This window comes from Xenopus laevis, chromosome 6L, assembly GCF_017654675.1.
Source record: "Xenopus laevis strain J_2021 chromosome 6L, Xenopus_laevis_v10.1, whole genome shotgun sequence".
NCBI lineage: Eukaryota > Metazoa > Chordata > Amphibia > Anura > Pipidae > Xenopus > Xenopus laevis.
Window position 1 is genome coordinate 101,460,230 of NC_054381.1, and position 13,003 is coordinate 101,473,232.

The window sequence follows — 13,003 nt, forward strand, 5'->3', positions numbered from 1 at the left end:
ATTCGCCGCTGGAGAATAAATTCGCAAAACCGCAGCGAAAATTCACCGTCATCAAAAATTTATTTTGGACGCCAGCGCAATTTCGTCAAAAACGGATACCGGCGTCAAAAATGGACGGCGGCGCCGTTTTGTGAATTTTTCATCGTGTCGCGTATTTCCCGGGAAATTCACAAATTTTTCAGCGAAACGCCCCAAATTCACCCATCACTAGTTGTTACTAGTTGCACTTGGTTCTAACTGGGTCCCACTAAAACCACTGCATGAAAGGTTTGAAACAACAGTACTAAGCTAATGATAGGCTTTAAACAAATACATGAGTCCAAACAATTTAGTTTCAATAACTGTGGATGGTAACATGGTAAAAAACACTTTCCCTATCCCTTCTACCCAATATCAAATCTGCTTTACAGTGCACATTTCCTATTATCTCTATACCAATTTAAAAATAAATAAAAAAAAAAGAGGTAGAAAGAAAAAAAGTATAAAAGTAATTGCTATTTTTTTATAACAGTTATGCAAATTTTTTTCATATCTTAAGAGTAATGGTTTACTGAATGGGATATGTGTTACAGCACTAGTAAAGGCACTTTTAAAATCCAAAAATGTTTGAGCATTTGCAGGCTCAAACTAGCTATGTTACATATTTCCCATTGAAGTAAATGGCAGCAAAGGCAGTTTCTGATGCTACCCCGCCTGTAGAAATACACCAATGGAGAATAGACCTGGTAGAGAATAAACTATATGTACCATTAGACTAAGGGGCAGAAGTGGGTAACGCTAGTGACTTTTCACTAGAAATCACATCTGCGGGGCCCCCAGCAATTCACTAACAGGCACAGGAGTCAATTCGCTAGCGAAAGAGAACGTCAATATCATTAGTTCGCACTCTATCGCCAGGCGACTTTTCGCTCTCACGAATGGTCATTACCTAAAATTCAGTAAAGTGCAGCTATTACTGAACGTTACCTCTTTTGCCAGATTTGACTTCGCCTCCTCAGACCAGTCGAAGTGCTAAAAAGAAGCTAGATCTTCCTCAATCTTATGTCACTAACTGTACATCATATCTTGTGTGCCGAAAATGCATTAAAGTTCAAAAAAGGCTGACTTTTCCTTTTTTTGAAGCAAGATTGCCTGCAAAAAGTCCTAACAAACTTTTTTTTGTTAACCGGTTTTCTCTAGACATTTCATAACATATGGAACATTCATTTTACAGTGGGCTCATGTGTAGGGCATTATATTAACTCTCTTGTCTTTATTAAGGTTCCCTGGACATTTGTAATAAAAAGTGGTAACGTCAAGCATTTGCACAAACATTTATAATAAAGACCTCCATACAACTTTAAATTACCCGCTGTATGCAAATTGACCTAAGCGCAAGATCACTAGTGAATTTTTGCTAGGCACAAACAAACGCTAGCGAATCTTCGTTATGAAATGCTCACACTGCCGAAAAGTTGACCATATATATGTTTGTAATACCAGCAGACTCAGCTATTCATAGTTGACAGCTTAGACCAGAGACTCCCAACCAATATCTGATTGGGGATTGGCCAGATGTGTATTGAATTGGTTTGTTTCAAGCCATGCATACAGTCATTCCCTGACATGTCTGTCTTGGACCCTATCTGGACCATCAACAGGGTGGCCAAATTAAGCGGTTGTTTTGGCACACTATAGAAATTAGTAAGATAGTGTCTCGTGGGTAAATTTGGTCGCCCACTAATTATTGGTCTGCTGCTGTTTCTTCTGAGATATTATTGGTCTGCTACTGTTTCTGCTGAGATAGTAGCAGATTATTTCAGTTAAAAAGAGTGTGTTCTCCATATAATCATAGAATACCCAAAGTTCACAGCACATCTTAACAAGCAGACACACACTTGGTCAGCCGCCATAGAAAATGATGGTCAGTTTCTATGGCATTCCTCAGATGATTAAGGGATAAAATTAAACTAAATTACCTACTGCCTATGGCCTAATGTGAAATACGTCTATAGATCAACTTCTTTTTGCATCACTAGCCATCTAATAATAAAAATAGGGCTCATTTGTGAATGCAAGTGCAAAATGATGCAAAATCGGTGTAGATGGACCAATTTACAATTGCAGTGAGCCCAATAGACATTTCAAGCTTGCTCTGGTGACTTGCTCATAATTGCTCTAAGACTTGCGCTAAGTGCATAAGATGCTAATGATAATTAATGACACCTTGTTTCAATGCTGTGCCATATCTGAAACCATGTCCCATAATTGGCACACTATTTAAAAAAGTAGGCATTCATTTGCACCAATAGTTGCTTATTGCGTGTAAACTGCATGGGCGCTACTTAGCGGGTTCCCCACAATGATGCTGAAATGCTGGCAAAAATACTGCATTCTGGGTAAAAACAATGGCATTGAGCATAAAAAAATAATACACACATATGACTATCTTTATAAACGAGCCTTTATCTGTCATGCAGAGCAACAACATAAATGAGCTGCAATGACTCTGATACACTGGCAGAAACTCCTACTGTTGATTTATGTCTTATTTTATTATATAAAACAATGTCAGCAGTATATTTGTTATCTTAAATATCTAACAGACAATGAAATCGCAGCATTTTGGTTACTACATCATCTGAAAAATACAAGAGTGCCAAGAGGCTGAAGATGACTGCCAACTCAGCTACACTGCAAAAGAGAAGAAAACGGAGACGTTCCCTGTGTTTGCTGTAGAGGTTAAAATAACTAGTCGTTGCCACTTTATTGTCTGAAATAAAAAATGCTGAGCAAAGAAATAGCTGTGTCTATTTCATTAAATAATGAAAATGCATCTTTATAAATGCAACTAAATATGTTATAATAGACTGAAGTGGAGGGATTCAAGCCACATTCAAATCCCCCTTGCAACCTATTACATACATATATCAATTGTGATTGGAGGGGTAAATAAAAGTTCAATAAGCACCTCACCTCTGTGTATCATGATCCCAATAGAAATTGTTGTCAAAATGTATTCTGAATTTTTCAGGGCCACCATTGTTAGGGGTAGTCAGGACTGCTGTAGGGGTCCTGGCAATTTTTAAACCCATACTATTTAGTCCCCAGCCCCTGCTTTTGCAGTGTTTAAACTTTTACATTTTATACACACTAAATTAGTCCTATGAATGCTTGGTATACCACTTTCTTAATGAGTTAAAAAAGTTAACTAGTTAATTTGCGTTCAATTAATCTAATTATCTGAAGGATCAAACTTGGTTGCTATGGGTACTGCTCCTGGGCAAACTTAGAGCCTTTTATTATATATGTGGGTAAAGATGGGTGTTGGGTATATCAGATAGTTTTGTGCCCAATAAAAAGAAGGAATTGGCCAGTTCCATGTTTGGAAACCACACTGCTATGTGGATCATGTGAATAATGGCGTGGCTTTGGCTGATCTCGCCAGCACATAAGGATTTCAATGTTACTGGAAATAATGGAATCAAATCAGTTACCATTGACTTAAAGTGATGACACTAAACTGACTGACACTAAAAAACTACTTTTTAAAACATGAATGTACATTAAAAGTTACCTATATGTCATGCTGAGTTTTTTGCTGAGAGGTTTGTTAAGTTAAAGTTTACATTTATAGTGCTGCTGCACAAATATGGCAGCCCCCTCATAGGGAAAAAAAGGTAAGAAAGGTAATTTAAAAGCATCAGGCAGATACAAAATTATAAGAAGCAAAGTCATTTTTATGTCAGATGTAAAAAAAAGGTTCAATTTCTGGTGTCAGTATCTCTTTAACAACAACCTTGTAATTATAGGTACAACATCTATCATCTGAAATGCTTGGGACCTTGGTTTTCTAGATAAGGAATCTTAAGTTTGCTTATAAAAAAGTTAAATAAACCCAATAGGAGTGTTCTGACATCAATATATTCTGACATGACTATATTTAGCTTAGTTACCTTCAAGTGCAAGGTACTGTTTTATTATTACAGAGAAAAAGGAAATAATTGTTAAAAATCTGAATTGTTTGCTTAAAATGCAATCTGTGGGAGATGGCCTGGACATCATTGCTTTCTGGATAACAGGTTTCTAGACCTAATGTCTCAGAAAGGAATAGTGACATCTGTGACATTATATTCTGTTATAAAGATCTGAGTCATAAAGCATTGCAGGAATGAACACAATCATCATAGTCAGCACAGTCACATCAGTAATTCAGATTTTAAGCAAATGAATTTCAACACTTATCTAATTAAGCTATCCTGGTCTGCCATGCATGTATAGACCAGCATGATCATCCTTCAAACATGGGCAAATAAAAATAACATAACTAGGAAAAACAATATGCACATGTGAATGCACATTAGTACAGTACAGTTAACCAATTCTTAGATAGCCCAGCAGAAAGTAATTGTATGCACAGTGAGTATGTGGATGCACCATTAGTAAATGCAAAGTGCCTCTGTGCACTAGTAAGAGCAAAAAAAGGGACTAGATCCCAAACTGTGCATAGGCTGTCTAATCACTTCATGATCAACCCCAACTCCATCAAGATATTGCCAGTGAAATGACTCAGAAGCAATTGCCCTTTAAAATGGATTTTAGTTATTAATAGGCTCAGTCTCCACTATAACAGCTTTCATTTGTATTACTAGCAGATGAGAATACACTTAACCAGGCAAATGACTGAAAAAGAACAGGGATGCCGAATGTTGGCCAAAGAAATAAACACTTAGCAAGTCTGAAAACACCAAGAATTCAACACTCTCTAAAAAGAAATTCCCCCTGGGTACTGTTCATTTCACAGTAATTACAGCATGGTATAAGTGCTTGACATAATCAATAATAATAGGCATAATGATTGCATGAGTATTACTCCCAGAATTCCCTCCAACAGACAAACCAATGGGGAGATTCTGAAGAAAGTGCTGAAGAAAAAAAAACTAAATTGGCTATATTCCGCTGCTGGAGTGGTAGTGCCTATGCCGTGGAAATTAAGTACTGGCTATATTGACCTATGTGTGTGTGAGAAGAAGGATTGAAGGATCTGGTTGGTGGGGTAGGAAAAAATACAGATTGCAAAATCCTGGAGACGTTACACAGCAGTGGGTGCAGAGAGAGAATGCAATTTTCTATGCAGTGGAAGTGCTTCTCAAGAGCCATTAACATGCAGGGAAAAGCAAACAAGGGAGGAGCAAAGGCCAAAGGCATTGACAATAAAGACAAACAGAAAGCTGGAGCAGGGAAGTGTGTGTACATACTGCAAGCAGAAGGGGCAGTGAGGATGTGGAGATGGTTAAGCCTCTAGCCTTACATCCTACCACCACCTTTTGCAATACCCTTTACCCCCCTCCTCCTGATTGTCATAAATAAATGGCTCTGAGACAGGAGTGTGGGTGAAGGTCGGCTTTATTTATAACACCAGATCCTTGCCAAATCCAAAAACACTTGCATGGTAATGACAACCGTATACTTACCCCAAATGCCGGCCACTGCGTGTGCAGTGGGCATATGATATCCCCTTTATAGCATACCCGAATAACAGGCAAAGGATCAATTAACCAAAATGCTGTGACAAATACACTTGCAATAAACTGCACTCAGGAGTAGTTTTTTTTAATAAATAACTCTCAACACTCTCTTAATTGGGTGGACAGGAGGGGGTTGCGCCTGAAGCTGCTGTTGGGTGCGAAGAGTGAGCCGTGGAGGAGTGGACGCCGTTATTATAGAAGGCTTGTGTGTTCATGCACAACTGCGCAATTGCTTCACACACACTGGTGGAAGTGGGGCAGGGAGAGGAGAGAGCCACTTCGAACCGAATACCTCCCAGTCAGTAAACGCTAGGTGTTTAGGTTAAAAGCACCCTAAATGCTAACTTCTCTTGCAGATGAAAAAAGCAGTAGTTTATTGTAAGGAACATACAGAATTACAAACATAGCTACTGTAACTGATACAAAAGGCTAAGAGGGTCCTGCCCTAATGAGCTTATAAGAATAGGGCTGATTTCAGCCCCTACAGCGAGCAGTATCTGCGTCCGGAACCCTTATGTCGGCTCCAGTGTGAACAAACTTGCCAGATTGTGGTGAAGAAATGCGAGAAAAATTTGCATTTTTGCTAAAAATGTATACTTACTGGATGATTTGTCTTCCTCATAGACTAGACTGCACTTACATCAAAAGTCCCTTAAAAAGAAAAATGGTTCTGCTGTTTCACTGATGTGGAAGTATTCGGTTACATCTGGTTAACATGGTGTCTGCCAAACTAGAATCCACCTTATTTATTATTAAAAAAGCGTGATTTAATCAGATTGGGGACAAACACAAAAAACTGAGTGAAAATCTAAATCTTATGATGTTTTCTGAGTTTTTTCCTGAATTCGCTCAATTTTTTTGCTTTTTCCCAACAAAACTGAGATCTTTGCCCAAAAATTCCAAAATAATCGGATTTTGGGGCTAATTCCAGCACAGAACACAGGAACTTCCAAATAGGATAGAGACATCTCCCATTGACTTATATACAACCTCAGTAAAGTAAATCTCGAAACATTCGCATTTTTTTTCCCAATAAAAATTCGGATATTATAGTAAAGATAATAAATTTTTTGGAGTTTTTGGCATTCGGACTTTAATGAATAACCCCCTTTGAAATCCTAATTGTGCATCTCGCTTTTGCTTAAAACCTGTGTTAAAGGGCATGTAAAGTCTAAAATAGAAAAAGGCTAGAAATGCTGTATTTTGTATACTAAATATAAACTTGAACTTACTGCACCACAAGCCTAATGAAACAAATAATTTATGCTTTCAAAGTTGGCTACAGGGAATCACCATCTTATAACTTTGTTAAACATCTTTGCAAGACTAAGACTAAGTGCACATGCTCAGTGTGGTCTTGGCTGCTTAGGGATCGTCATAAACAAAGCTGCTTGAGTTCTGCATGGCTGGTAAGTAAGGCGGGGGCTCCCCCTGCTGTTCATAAGTATGATTGTTTCCCTGCTCAGCAGTTAGGGACCGGCTGACAATTCCTATCCACAGCAGTAAATGAAGGGAGAATTTCACTGCATACAGTCAGGTTTCTTATAAAAACGGTACACATTTTTTAATCAAAGTATATTGGATATAGGTTTCTTTTTCATTAAAGAAAGTAAAAATGGGATTTTATTTTTTTGACTTTACATGTCCTTTAAGATGTTGTGGAATTTTTTTTTTGGCCAAAGAATCACAAACTTTCCAGTACGGTTTGTTCCATGAACTTTACACTGGCCCAATCATTATTTTTGCTGGCAGCTGAGCTGCATTATGTTTTTTCAGGTCTCAACTCCTATATGAAATGCACAGAATTGTTTGCATTCTCGTAAACACATAACTAATGTTAAAAGAATAGCACAGATGTGAGAATTAAAGAATGGTTGTGAAAAACCGACTAACTGGAATAAAAAAAAGAAAATACCTGTTGAAGGTCACTGCATGATTATAAATGCCACCCACAGTTTTCATCCATGGTATCTCATTAAATGAGTCACAATGGCGTCACTGAGAAGGTGAGATTAACCTGCTTTGTGTTTTGACAGCTCCACAATACTGTAAAAGCTGCCACTGTAAGGTTCAGAAAAAATGCACATATAAAGCTTGGGCTTGCCGTACTGTTATGATCTCTCTATAATGAAATCAAATTAAATGTAAATGCCAAGACCAAAGCAGAATTGAATTCAGAATGGAGTTAAGTATATCAGAGGCTTTCTATCACAGCGATCAATTTATTGAAATACCTGATGTGGACTAATTATATTTTCCCATACAATAGCAGCGACAGATAAAGAAACCATACTTTTATTATTCTATTTTCATACTGTGTATCACTGACATATCCCGCAGCGCTTTATAGAAATGATGCATCATTCACATTAGTAATGTCGTAATGATGTACTTTATATAAAGGATGGGAGTCAGTTGAAATCACCCATTGACAGCAGTTGTAAAAAGAAAGTAAACTAATGTAAATTGGATTGTGAACTCTTTGCACCTTCCCTAACATGTGGGTGCCTGTTATTATAACCCTCTTACACTGAGGGGGTTATTGGGGTAAGTGGTCGGGTATCCACTCAAAGAGGCTTAACATAACTATTTAGAGCTTTATGATATAACTGTTTAGTCTTTCAGTAACCTACTCTCTGCCAATAAAAGCATGGGAACATTCACACCTTAAACCATTAACAGCACTGTTCAAACTCAATTCTGATTATTCCATGGGCAGCATGGTGGGTCAGTAGGTATGCTGCATCACTGGGGTCCTAGGGTTGATTCCAGTTTGATTGTTCTCCCAGTGTTTGCATCCTTTGCCACTTCCTAACTTGCACATCTGATTTACTTCAAACTCCCCTCATCACATGCTCACATTCATGGCTTTTTAACAGGCCTGGGCCAAAACCAGCCCGGGTACCTAAGGCAATCCCTGCCAGCCACTTAGCTCTTTCTCCGGTGATGCGGATGGGGGGACATGCACAGAGAAGCTCACCGGACCAGGCGTAGGCAAAACAAGAGCTATTTGCTTGGCTCCCCACTTTTGTTGCACCCTATGCATGCCCCTCTTTTGCCTACCCCTAGTTCCAGTCCTACTTTGCAAGAGGTGCCTCTTTCTCTAGGAATTCTTTTCTATATTCTGTCTGACTTTCTCCCAATCTGTCTTCATAAGATCTCTTAAAACACATTTCTTTGGTGAAGCGTACCCTTATCTATCTTAGCATTGCTGCAGTAGACATTATACACTGCTAAATGCTATATACAATTCCACATCTCTCACCTTGTAGACTTATGATTTTGCCCATTGTCACACTTTGTTTCTCAATCTCTTCTCCTTTTAGATTGTATGCTCTTTTGTTCAGGTCCCTCTTTACCTCTTGTATTGGGTATTGGTGGTGTTTGCGTGTTTTCCAGTATATACACGACAGGAATGGGACTTATCCCCTGCCCATGTGACCCCAAATTGCTCAGTTGTAAATAAATACTTCCAAGTATATAGTAAAAGGCAATATTTATTATTCAACACTAGGCCAGTATCAAATTAAAAACCAATTAAAATAAAACTAAGCAGCGCTGCATGTGCAAAAGGGATCCCTTGTAATGGTCTCTAGGTATACCACAGCACGGATAGCAATTTGTATGCTGTAATGTAAAAGTAGCGTGTCTGGAACCAAACCGGAGCACTCCAATAATGAACCACAATCTCAATTTTTGAGAGAGTAAGCAGTCCCAGACAATCCGGTATTAATATTCAATTAGTTGTAGCCAAGACATGGTGTTCATATATCCCCAGGTCTGAAGTGTGCCAAAGTCGCCAAATATGTGTGGGGCACCCCTCTAGCACAAGTCTCCTCAAGATGTCGGTGTGCTTGCACATGTGTCTTTTTTCAACCTAACTTGCTATGTTACTATGTAGAATCTACATTCTGTGGATAATGTAGTTTTAAAGCCACTTGCTTCTTCCCCGCTTGCTCAGAAGCCCTTAGGCAACGAGCAGAGTAGGCTGGAAAGTGTCCCCTGAGGTGTGATCACCCAGGGGCCCCAATAGACATGTGTACCTAATGCCTGCTCCACTACTTACTTCCTGCTTCCTATAGCGACACCCCCAACCCAGGAATCATCCATCAGACTACTCCCTCCAGCTCCTCCAGCCTTCTTTCTTCTACGCAACCCCAGGTTATTGTTAACACACACAAACACACACTTTTTACACTATTAAACACTTACATTTACACTTACACACACTCATGTACATTTTTGGGGAATCACAACACTCACACATATTTGCATGCACACACACAGGCACACAACACACAATTTGCCTAGTGTACACACACATATGCACACTTACACAATTGTATAGCTTTTTTATTATTATTACTGCACTATGTGTTATTTGCCTGAAAGAAATATATAAAAAGTGTTATGTTTAGCATAGCTTTGCAGTAGTAGTTTGTAGTGGTAGTAGTAGTAGTGGTAGTTTGCAGTAGAAAGATATATTTACCTGTTTTAGATTCATCATAATGTGTACTTTCAGAAAATATCTGGTTTTCTAGGGTCTCCATGCTGTTAGGGAGTCTTATGGCACATAATACACATACCAGGTGCTTATATTGTAGTAGCCATACGTGTCATATGTGAGAATTAATTTGCACTATTTAAACTTGGGGGTCTCTGTATGCCACATAGTTTGGAAAATCTATGCATATTTGGCATAAAAACTGTTTAGTAGACCCCTGGCGTTCATATTTAGAATGATTTACACTGGTAATGATACATGGGCGATATGATGCTGGAAATTTGAAGCTTTGAGGCAATTTTCATATATTTTACCAAAACCGACAAATTTGATAAGCCTTGCAACCAGGCCCGGATTTGCGGCAAGGCCTAGGGCGGCAAAAAATAGGGGCGGCATGCTGCCCAGCCGCATTATGGGGACGTGTGCGTCCCCATTCAATTACACCAGCTGCGCCGGCGTTTTTTCGCCGGCGCGCTGGGAAGGGGATGTGTAGGCAAGCGCTCGGACCACACGGGGGGTAAATATATTTTTCAGTGTTTTTACCCCACAAAAAAAACATTAAATGTGTTGTTTTTTCAGTAGCTGAAGAAAACAGGGCCGGATTTACATAGTGGGCGCCCCTAGGCCCACTGCCAATTGTCGCCCCTGTCCCCTCCCCTTTGTTCATGCAAATTTTCATCATCTGGACCGGAGCAATGGGGATTACGCATGGAAATTTTTAAAAATTATTGTATCTCCAGCGCATTCCCAGTGTTTTTGATATGGGTGTGGTTGGGCAGCATGCCACCCCCCCTAAAATCCTGCCGCCCTAGGCCTGGGTCTAGGTGGCCTTTTCACAAATCCGGGAATGGAAGTAAAGTCCTGGACAATTTGGATGCGCTTACTTTATATTGGGGTCTCTAAATGCCAGATACTTCGGTAAACCTATGCACAATGGGCATCAAACTGTTCAGTGGACCCCTGGCAATCATAGTCAGGGTGCTTTTCCTTGGTACCTAATACAATGCGTGAATCAAAGTAAAATCTTTGAAGTGATTTTTCATCATCATTTATTTTCATCATCATTTATTTATATAGCGCTGTCAAGATACGCAGTGCTTTTCAGAATTTTAATACATTTTTATAAAAACCACTAGGTTCAGACAAGCTTTGATGTTTGGTCGTTAGGAGTAGAGAGGCATAGTTACCCATTTTGGAATCAGCAGAATGTGTACTTTACAAAAATATATGTTTTTTTGGGGTAAACCTACTGTTTCATGATTTTTTTGCCTTGGAATCTAAATTATGCCGTTTTCTGCCTTAGTGCTTCGGTAATAAAATGCCAGGAGTTTTTGCTGTACATGAGTTTTAGTAAATTACACCTTAAATCGTTAACCCTACTGTTTACAAAAACCTCTTCAAGAATAAAAGCAGTTTTGTTTTTCTGCAGAGCTTTCTGAATATTTTGCTGGCCAACCTCTTACTGGACTTAGTCTGTTTGAATTAATGTGTGCGATATTCAAGTGTCTAACATCTCCTGATTTATTCAGTTAAAACAAGTGAAATTATGCAAAAGTATTTTACCATTTTGGAGATAATACATCATGTTTTTATGAAGATTACTTACATTCCTAAATTGAAAGCAGTCTCTGTCTATACCGTTCGTCACTCCTGACTAGCTCATTCTTCATTTCTTATAATGCCTTGCAAGCTTCTTCACAGGTCTGCAGAACTGCCAGTGCAGGCAATAGCAAGGCACAGATATTATTTTCAGTAGCAATTACCTTTACAAAAAACTTTAAAACCCATGAAATAAAGGCATAATGGACGATTACTTAGAATTTTTATTTCATGAAGCATTGTCTGACCAATGAAAGCATTTTTCAAGAGAATTATCCATAACAAGGAGTATTTAGTATTATTTGTGTGAGCATAAACTGAGACTGCTGAAAATGTTCATCTACTGGCCGGTGCAGCTCCAAATCGGAGAGATTATCTCATTGTGTTTACATTTTTATTGCATTATTGGAGGTCTCCAAGCAAATGTATCTTTTAATCACTGGGGAAATGTGTCAGTCTGCATCTGTGATTGGCTGTTGAATAGTTAGCCATACAATATTATTGCTGTGGTGTGTGAACTGAGGCTCTGCCAATGTTCTTAGAGCAGATTGTGATGCTTGTTTTCCTGTAGCAGATGGACTATTTGGCAGGTGCTGAGACACAGCTATAAACGTATTGATAAAAGACAAAAGTGGTATTTGTATTTCTATGAAAAATGAGGATTTGAGCAAAAAAACCCATTAATCTGACTTTAGTGATGCTATTGTTGTGGGTGCGCTGTATCCCGGTGCTTTACTTATCTCATGTGGATGAAATGATGCACATTAGACTGGAGGAAAGTATATAGCAGTTTATTTATAAGAAATAAATATAATTTGAACAAAGGCATTCTGCTACAATTCTGCTGCCAGTATTAAGTTTCTAAACTCATGAAATGGTTTAGCAAAAAGGCAACGTTATTTGCAGTTTCTATATTAATGAACAGGTCACGTCTGCTTTCCATAAAATGGCAAAATGGATGTGAATGCAATCCATTAAATAACTGAGAAACCATGATAATGCTGGCTTTTTTATTTCCATTTCTCTATTTCTGCTGTTTATTCATCCTTTTCATTACAATACAAATGACGCTTAGCAAAAATATGTTTGGAATCCCTGCCCCTAGCCGCCATAGGGAGATAATCTGTAAATTGTGCATGCCAAAAAAGTATTTATATTACACTCATTCTGAGCTATTATCAAAATGGGTCAGATTATATCTACCCAGATGGATACAAATTGACTCTTTTGTATTCATGTTGAGATCTCTTTTTGTACATTCCATCCATTTTATCATTACAGCCGCAATATTAAGCATTAAGGAAAGGAACTGATGCTACGAAAACTTACAGCATAATTAGATGGTTCTGTGAAAGGATAATTTAAGATGCAAAATTCCCTGGCACCCGGTTCT